This window comes from Arachis duranensis, chromosome 5 (assembly GCF_000817695.3).
Source record: "Arachis duranensis cultivar V14167 chromosome 5, aradu.V14167.gnm2.J7QH, whole genome shotgun sequence".
NCBI lineage: Eukaryota > Viridiplantae > Streptophyta > Magnoliopsida > Fabales > Fabaceae > Arachis > Arachis duranensis.
In genome coordinates, this window is record NC_029776.3 from 20294575 (window position 1) to 20304841 (window position 10267).

Genomic DNA, 10267 nt, shown 5'->3' on the forward strand with positions numbered 1-10267 from the left:
TATTTCACTAATTTGAATAAAACTTTTTGAAAAACTTGTTTGAAGAAATCTTATTTTGGAACATAGTTTAGAGCTCGAACACACAAAACCAGTGAGATTTTGAGCCTATTTGATTGGTTGCATTCTATCAACCAATATTTATTTTTGATGTGTGTTTCTCTCTCTAAAATTGTGATTTTTGTCTTGCTTAATTCTATATTTCCATTGTTTGATGTATGCATGCACTGATATGATTGAGGCATTTGTTTCACTAAGCTTACATACCCATATGGCCTTACCATTTCATTATCCTTTGCAAACCAATTTGAGCCTAATATACCCATTTGTTCTTTACTTTAGCTCATTACTAACTCTAAGCGAAAAATAATAATGTCCTTAATTTGAATCCTTGGTTAGCTTAGACTAGTAAATGTGCTCATGATTTAAGTGTGGGGAAGTTGGGTTTGAAATTATTTGGTTTGAATAATTGGGCGTTGTATATTTTAGTGAAAATGTGCAAAATAATAGTTGAGCACATATTATTGCATTCAATACTTTAATCATATGCATTGAAAAAAATAAAAAAAAAAGAAAAAGAAAAGAGCAATTAATAAAAGGGGACAAAATGCCCCAAAGTAAGTGTTGGTATTAATGCATATGTACTAAACTCAATCTTAGGATGCACAAACATGTGGAAAGCATAGTTAATGGGAAGTTAGATTTTGCATTTTAATTGAATGGATTGTCTTAAGTTAGGTGGAAAGTTTATGTTAATTAAGGATTCAAATTTTAGTCCACTTGGCCAAATACAATCATACCTTGACCCTAACCCCATTACAACCCTTAAAAGACCTCTTGATTTGTGTATTGGTGCATTAAATTTTTGTTGATTGTTAAATGAAGAGCAAGCTAGAGAAAGCAAGATTAGTAGAAAATTGAGAGAATTGACCCTAGATACTTGAGAGTTAGAGTGATATACACTACCAAGTAAGGGTTCAATGCTTAATTCTATGTTCCCTGCTTTTATGAGCTATCTTCTTCTTGCAAGTTATTTGTATTGTATTTTGTGATTTGAATTAGTGAAATCAAGTTCATATTTATTCTTGAAAGATTTATTTACTTTTTCACCAAGTAGGTAGAAACATTTTTGCATTTAGTTGCATTCATAAGTTGCATCTCATACATTCTATCATTCCTCTTCATCTCTGTATAGTTTCTCTTGAGCTTAGCATGAGGACATGCTATTGTTTAAGTGTGGAGAGGTTGATAAACCACTATTTTATGGTTTATCTTATGCTCAATTGAGTGGTTTTTATCAACTCTTTACTCACTTATTCATATAATTCGCATGTTTTACATTTTTCTTCCTGATTTTGTGCTATGATTGAAAACATGCTTCTTTGATCTTATATTTGCTTATTATTAATCCTCTCTTATTTCCATTAGATACCTTGATATGTGTGTTAAGTGTTTTCAGATATTATAGGGTAGGAATGGCTTGGAGGATGGAAAGGAAGCATGCAAAAGTGGAAGGAATACAAGAAGTTGGAGAAACTGCAAAGCTGTCAGCCTGACCCTCTCACACTAAAATGGCCATAACTTGAGCTACAGAGGTCCAAATGACACAGTTCCACTTGCGTTGGAAAGCTAACGTCCGAAACTTCGATTTGATATATAATTTGCCATAGTGGCCGTACAGATAGGCGACGTGAATGCGTCATCCACGCAGACACGTTGCATCTGCGAAAATCAGCGTGGCAGATTTCGCAAACAGCAAATCCTGGGCTATTTCCGGCCCAGTTTCAAGCCCAGAAAACACAGATTAAAGCTGCAAAGTGGAGGAATGAAGGGGACACTTCAGATTAGACTCATAATTCACTTTTTAGGATTTAGATGTAGTTTTTAGAGAGAGAAGCTCTCTCATCTCTCTTAGGATTTAGGATTAGGATTTTTAGAAATTAGGAATATTTCATCTTTATCTCAGGTTCAATGTTCTTTTTATTTATTTTCTCTTTTATGTTTATTTACTCTGATGCTTTCATTTGTATCTGAATTGTGTTGCCCAATTGGCTTATGAATTTTCCATGTTAGGATTGATTTTCTTATTTAATATACATTACTGAGAAGTTTTCAGATAAATGATTTTAATTTAGATTTTCTACCTTTTGGCTCTGGTTGATTAATTGGTAACTCTTGAATTATCAAACTCATTGTTGATTGAAAATTGGAATTCTTCAAGAATTGATTCGAGATCCAATAACTCTAACTTTTCCCAAGGAAAGACTGGGACTTGAGGATTCGAATTAATTCATCCACTTAACTTACCTTCATAGTTAGAGGTTAACAAAGTGGGAGAAAAATCCAATTCTCATCACAATTGATAAGGATAACTAGGATAGGACTTTTAATTTCTCATACCTTGCCAAGAGTTTATTTTACAGTCGTTCATTTATTTTATTCGTCATTTATCATAATTGCCCCTCATTCTTAAAACCCCCAATTTACAAACTCATAACCAATAATAAGAACATACCTCCCTGCAATTCCTTGAGAAGACGACCCGAGGTTTAAATACTTCGGTTATCAATTTATTTAGGGGTTTGTTACTTGTGACAACCAAAACGTTTGCACGAAGGGATTTCTGTTGGTTTAGAATTTATATCTACAACGCGACTATTTTTATAAAATTCTTTACTAGCAAAAATCCTAACGTCAAGGAGCAACCATCGCAGACACAAGAAGTAAAAATTTTTCAAAGAAGGGCCCACAAGCCGCGCCCTAACATAGCTAAATCACTGGAAAGGTAGAGGGGAATCACCAATAGGAAGGGAGCTCAGATCTGCATCAGGAGTGGTCGGAGCGGTCTTTTCAGCAGCAGAAGTCGAAACCTCTGAAGAACTCGGCAGGGTTCCTTTCGGTTGCTCCTCACGGGGAGGAGAATCAATAAGCCTTTGCCCTCGAGTCTTCAGCTCAGAATCCGTCTTGGGACGAGGAGGGGAGACAAGAGCTCCATCAATTACAATCTTATCAGGATGAAGGGGAAATAGGTCCAAGTCAGGGGCAATCACTCCGACCTGTTCCTCGAATATCCTCCACGCCTCCTCCGAGCTCTCCGCTACAGAATCCTCCAAGTCCTGATAGGCCTCCCGATTCAACTCCAATTGCTTCTGATGGTCAATATTTTCAGAAAAAAGCTTAACATAGTTTTGCTCTGTCTTCTCCTTGAGGCCCTCCGCCATAGCACAAAGAGCCATCAGCTTATTCTTCCTCTCCTGTAGTCAAGCCCGCTCCTCCCTCAACCCGGAAACCTCCTCCTGAAGCCTCTTCTCTTTCTCTTGATAAAGGACAATTCTTCCCTCTAGCTCCTCCACAACATTTTGGGAAGAACCCAAAGAACTAAGAGGAGTTTTGTCTAAAATATCAAGAAGAGCAGTATAGACACCAGTTGTCCGAACACTCCCCCGAACCATAATCTGAAGATGGTTTCGAAGCGAAGCATCATCCATACTAATTTGAGTATGGAGGAAGATGTGATTCCGAATGAATTTAGGACCATCAAAATTGGCCTCCCCAAAAGGAGAAGAGCCAGACTCCAAGGTCTTGCGCTTTTTCTTCTCGGGCTCGGAGGGAGGTCAGACTGGAGGGATAGGAGGAGGAAGAGAAGAATCAGAGGTAGAAGTTACCATAATGGGACGAGAAGAGGTCCCCAGATCACGAGGAGGAGGAGAAGGAGGAGGAAGAACACCAGCAGCTCTCGCAGCATCAGCCTGGGCCCGGGCCCTTCTCTTGGCATCCTGAACTTTCTGGTAGGAAGCGCTGGATCCACTCTTCACCATCTCTAAAAAGAGAAAACAAGCAATTAATCTACAAGTCAAAAAAGTATCATAAGTTGGGAGCTATTCTACAAAAAGAAAAAGCTACCTAGTTGGGTCCGCACAAAACTCGAAGAGCCCAAGAGAAATTTCTTGGTGTCCAAATTGGGGCCCCCCTAAGCATCTCGGAAAAATCCCACCACAGCCTCCTCTACCTCATCCAAATCATCCAGGTCATATTTCTCTACAGGAGAGGCCTCTAACCAATAGAGAGAAAATCGGGAGTTGGAGTTTTCATCAAGAAAAAAGGGATTGTGACCCTCTACAGCTTGAACTTTGAAGTAGAAGTTTTTAAAGTCATGGAAAGAATCGTCAAAAATAGAAAAAATTTTCCGACCTTGAATAGCCCGGAAAGAGATCCATTGCTGCTTATTACTTTATCCGCTAAACGGCTTGGTCAGGTGAAAAAGATAGAAAAAGTAGTCATACATGAAGAAAAAGTGAGGGTCAGAATCAGCGACCCTCCCACAGCAAACCCGGTCTCCAGGATCCGGGGCCAACAACTCATACTTAGGCTCATCAGCCTGTAAGCTACGAATCCTATGATGAACACGAAGTTCAGAAAGGTAGTCGGTATCCACTAAAAGCTCCTCCTCAAGAACGGTATCATCTACCCACTTTGATAGAGACTTAAGGATATGAGAAGACATCTTTCCGATAAAAAGAAGTAGGTAAAAAAGCGATAAGACCTACAAAGAAAAATGAAAAAACATAAAAAATAGGACTTCAAAAAGACCAAAGCAGCCTCACTTCAAAACAAAATGAAGAACCGAATCACTAGACCAACGAACAGACTCGCTAAGGGACTAAACATCACCAAGAACACGCAAACGTCATCTAAATATACAAAGCAAGCGCCAACATAAATGACGGAAGAGGAGAAGAAAAGGACTAACCTTTGTTCGCAAAAGCCAAGAGTAGCAGGTACAACAGCGACAAAGTACTCCAAGAAGGAAGGTTAAAGAGTTTGTCTTTGGAAAGAACAAGGATTGTAGGCAGGAAAATTTCAGAAGATGAAAGAAAATAGAGAAAAGAGAGGGAAAAGTATTTATAACATGCCAGGGGGAATAAGGGTAAATTGATGCAATCATTAAGGAAATGCGCCGTTACCAATGTAACTGCTCCCACGTGTAAATACGAAAACTCTAACGGACGCGATGTTTGATTAGACACGACGGTTGAGAAATTTAAATCACGTCGGCTACAAACCCGAGTTCAAATACTCGAATCCAACTCATAAGTAAAAGAGATCGGATTCGAGTAGGGGCACTGTTCATACCCTGGCCCAACACTATGGCCCGTGATGAGTTTGGAAAACTCTAAATTAATATTTGTGATGACTAAACATTATTTAAATAATTAAATACAAAATTATTAATTTGATTCTCACTTAACATATATTAATTAATAATTTTGTTACAGGTTTTAACATTGGGTCGAAAACAAAATTCTGGTGAAAGTTCAATTACATTCAGCTTTGGTTTAATGCTTATGATAAGTGTAGCTGAATTGTTGTGATACTTATTGGGCCAGAATAAATTTCATTGCTCCAAAGCCCAACTATGTTTAGTAATCTAATGCTTGATCCAAAAATTCATCAGGAAAGCAAATGTTATCATTTGCTCATGGTTGAAATCATTTTTATTAATTGGGCCAGCTTTATCCATTATTGATACAAGCCCAAAAATTATCCTCATGCATGGTCCGAAACCATGAAGCAAAGAAAACAAAGCTTCAAATGTTTTCAACGGATTCAATCTCACTCTTTGGATGGATTTCAAATTTAATTTGCTAAGCATTGGAAACATGAGAGAGAATATGACTTTGATTTGATGGAAATCATTATGCTTCACGCTACTCCACCTAAGGGAAGTAAAAGCAATCTCTTCTCAATTAATTTTGTTTATTTCATTAAATTGCTTTTCTTCCAAGATTGTTTCTTCTCTCTCATCTCTTTCTTCTCTTCGGTCATTAACCAGAAAACAATGGAAGCCATGGGAGCTACACCTACTCACCGAAAAGGAGATGGAGCACGTCTCAAGACCATCATGATGATGGCAAGAAAACATAACACAATAAAAGTATGCTGTGGCTAAGATTATCACCAAAAGTGGCAAGATTTGGTGAGGTAATCTTAGGTCCCTCATACTCAAAAAGAAAGAAGGAGATTCGGCCAGCAAGTAGGAGAACTTTGGAGGCATGGCTTGTCTCTGATTCTGCTCAACCACCATAGGAAGTAGCTAGAGTGGCGAAGTGATGGAAGAGGCAGGGATTGGAGCAGATGAAGCCATCATCATCATGAAGTATCAAGGGCCAGAAATCCATCTTGGAGAGCAAGCCAAGGATGGAGCGCTCGGATTGATGAAGAGTGATGACCAAGGAAGAACTAGAGGTATTTGCATGTTGAGTTTTGCATGAGTTGCCTTTCTCTCTCTGTGGCCAAACCGGTTCTGTTTTGAAGGAAAAGAAGTTAAGCTTGGTTTTGGTTTCAACTGTGAAGGCTTCTCCTCTCTATAAAAAAGGGTGAACAGTTACTGTTTGATTCAAGGGAAGAAAGTGAGAGTGCAAGGCACAGAAGTCTCATAGCTACCTAAGCTTACAGATTTTCTTCTCTTTCAATGTATTCTGTTTAGTATTTTTCTGTTTAATTTTGTCACGTCTTGAGTCTCATAGAAAAAGGCAAACAGCGAGGTTTGTATGAAAAAGCCATAGGGCGGAAAAAGGCAGAGAGTGCAGAATTAAAAGAAAAAGCCATATATGTCTTAGAGTTCCTTTGTTCATCTATGTTGTGTTTCATGATTCTGTGGGAATCCCCTTGTAAGTTGGGTTAGCACTTTACAGTTTGTAATCTGGATGATTATAGTGAAATTCCATCATTATTGTGATGGAGACTGGATGTAGGCTGCATTGCACTTAGCAGCTGAACCAGGATATATCTGGGTGTAATCTTCTCTCTCTACTATTCCATTTCTGTTTCTGTTGTATAGGAGCTAAAATAAAAAATATCTCATGCCAAGTGGCGAGACAAAAATAAAAAGTCTCGTGGCTAGGGACGAGACAAAAACAGAAAAGTCTCCTCAAAGACCAAAAAGTGTAATCAAGAAAAAAAGGGGCTAAGATTCAACCCCCCTTCTCTTAGCCACTGAAACCATCAGCCCAAGTCCAAATACACTAAAAAGCCCAATCCAAAGATTGACCTTTGCCACCCACCGATTTTATTAGAAGAGGTCGGATTCAACACAGATTCCACTTCAAAAAAGTCGGGCTCGAAGGATAGCTGACAGATAACACTTATTCAAATAAGTAACTGCCCCTAAAATCTCTCAACCCACTTCCAGGAGCCATATCACAATTACCCTAAGATAAATGGACGGTTATCCACCTTGAAAGGTAGAACTACTCCAATGGTGGTTATTGGATCACCACTATAAAAATACTGACACCTCCCAGGTATCTCTAAATTCCAATATATTCTAAACCTGCTTAACTCCTTGCTGACTTAGGCATCGGAGTGTCTTTGCAGGTACCATCCCCTCATTCTTTCATACACACAACTCGAATGGCAGCTCCCGGACGCGAACCATGTCGGAGACCCCCCTCCAGCAACACTTGGGCCAATTTTACAAGTCCAATCCACCTATCTTAAGTTACCTACATAACAATATGTATAATTAAGAATGGTATATGTATCTTAAAAATTAATTATCAAATTAATTATTATATATTTATATATAAATATATGTATAATTAAATTTATTTTAATATATATTTTATATTTTGATACGTATAAATACTGATATTGATTAACATAATTGTTTTACTTTCATTCAAATATATGATGCAAAAAAATTATGGATAGAATCAAAAATAGAAATAATAAATTCTTTATATATATAAAAGTAAATAATATATGCACCGTTTTTCTTGTCTTTTTATGTCCTTTGTTAAATTGGATGTTTGATTAGTTTGAGCCAAAAAGAGTAAAGTATCGTTTTTATCTTCAACGTTTGAGGTAAGTTTTATTTGTGTCCCTAACGTTTAAATTGTCATATTTGTATCTCTAACGTTTATAAAAGTGATTCAATGTTATTCTACTATCAATTATACTAACAAATCAGATTATATTTTTTAATTATTCTCACTTGTATCTATTCATTCTCAGTTAGGTCTCACTTGAATGTGTTTGATTTTAATATTATACTCATTATTTGTATTTAGATTCAATTATGTCCCTAGAAAAGTGAATTATATAAATGTTGTAGGAATTAGTTTCAACTTTTGATGAGCTATTTTTCGCAATGGATCATCGATTTTATCCTAGACATTTGTATTCTAACTTCAAGAAGAGATTTTTAAAACTCAAACTAAAGCGTTTATGATGTGTAATTAACGACAGGATAACATTGAATCACTTTTACAAATGTTAGGGATACAAATATAATGATTTAAACGTTAGGGAAACAAATAGGATTTACCCCAAACGTTGGGGACAAAAACGATACTTTACTCTATAATTATATTAAGTGAAAATAAAATATTAGTAAAATAAGTTAATATTATATGTATTTATACGAAGATATAATAACTAATTTAATAATAAATTTTTTAATCACATCCTACTTTTATATAAAATAATAGGTTTCAGTAATTTTGTAAAAAGAAAGAAATCATTTGTATAGAATCCAAATATCAAATCTGACTTTCGATGTTTAAGGAATAACCCGACTTACAAATAAGAAATTGTTTTTGGTTATGGGGATATTAGTTTTATCTATGTTAACCGAGATTGGAATAGAAATTAATAATAAAATGGTTTGAGAATAATTGAGAGTAATAATATTTTTTAAAAAATTGTTTGTTATTTAGAGATATTTTTTTAGTTCGAGATCTGGGATAACGAGATGTAATTTGTGAAATGGATTGTCTAAAGACTTTTAATTTTATTATAAAATATCATGACTTAAAAATGGTGCGTTGATATTCATTTGATTTTGAGAAATACAAATATAGTGGCAGATACCATGACAAAAATGAAAATGAAATATCATTTTTAACATGCAGAGCTTCCATTGGCATAAAAGAAGTTTAAAAATAGTATCCAACCAAACTATTCTACACCTTCTTAATCCCTTACGACTTTATTTTTCTTTTTTGTTTGGTTGTTTTTTATTTTCTAGTAAAAAAAAACTAGTTATTAAAGGCATATCTAAAAATATTTCAGATCTTTAAATATTCTTTTTCATTTCATTTCATAGTAGATATCGTGTTCTAATTTTCAATGATACTTTTGTTAACTAGTATTTTGTATAGTAGCTAGGGGTACACAAAATTCGATTCGATCTAAAATTTGACCTAGAATTAAGATATATTTTAGCAGGTTTAAATTTATTATTTTCATTCAGTGTTATTTTCATATTAGATTTAGGATATATTTCAGGTCACACTACAAGAAATTTGTTGAATATCGTCTGATTTACCTGTGAATTTACCAAAAAAATTCGTTGATAATATAATCTACTGTCAAAATAAATTTAACGATATAAATCTTGTCGGTAATTGTATAGAGGCATATTAAAACTAAATAAATAATTATATATGTCTCGTCAACATTTTATCAAAATACAAATCTTTTCACTAACATTCTCACACTTAAACAACAGAAATATAAAAAAAAATAAAATTACAACAGAGAATTCTAACAATAACAAAACATAACTAAAATTAAGAATCAAGAACAGCAAACAATAATTGGAGAACAATGAAAAATTGCAAAAAAAAGCTCAACCAAAAATCAAGAACAAATTAAAAATATAACAAAAATGAGGAACATAACAAATTAAGAACAAACTAGAATTGAAATCGTAACAGAAAATAATGAATTCAAAAATCAGAAATTTCAAAATTAAAATAAAACAATAAACTCAAATTAAATCCTAAAATCCAAATAAGAATAAAAAAAATCAGAACAAATTCTAAAATCTAATAAAAATAGAACAAAATTAAAATAAAACAAGAACAGAAACATACACCATAAATTAAGGTGTAGAATTTAACTACTCTAAACTAACTAGTGATGAGTGAGTTACCTAAAAATAGTAGTGGCACAGAGAAATTTTCTGGTGTAATGACAGCACGTACAGCACAGTAACGACCGCAGTGACCAACTGGCAAGTTGCATTAGGAATTTTTTAAACAATTGCATAAAAATAATAGGAAAAGAGAGGATGACAACCTACCTGGAGGGAGGAAGGAGGGAGGAAGGAGGGAGGTCCCGCGACATAGGGAGCAACAACAGGAACAACGAAAATAGCAGCTACAGAGCGACCAACATGACATAAGGAGTCCATGCAGTCTTCGGAGACTGTTGATAGCATCAATGCTGCCAGAGGGGGCTGTCGAGGTGGTTTGGGGTTGAG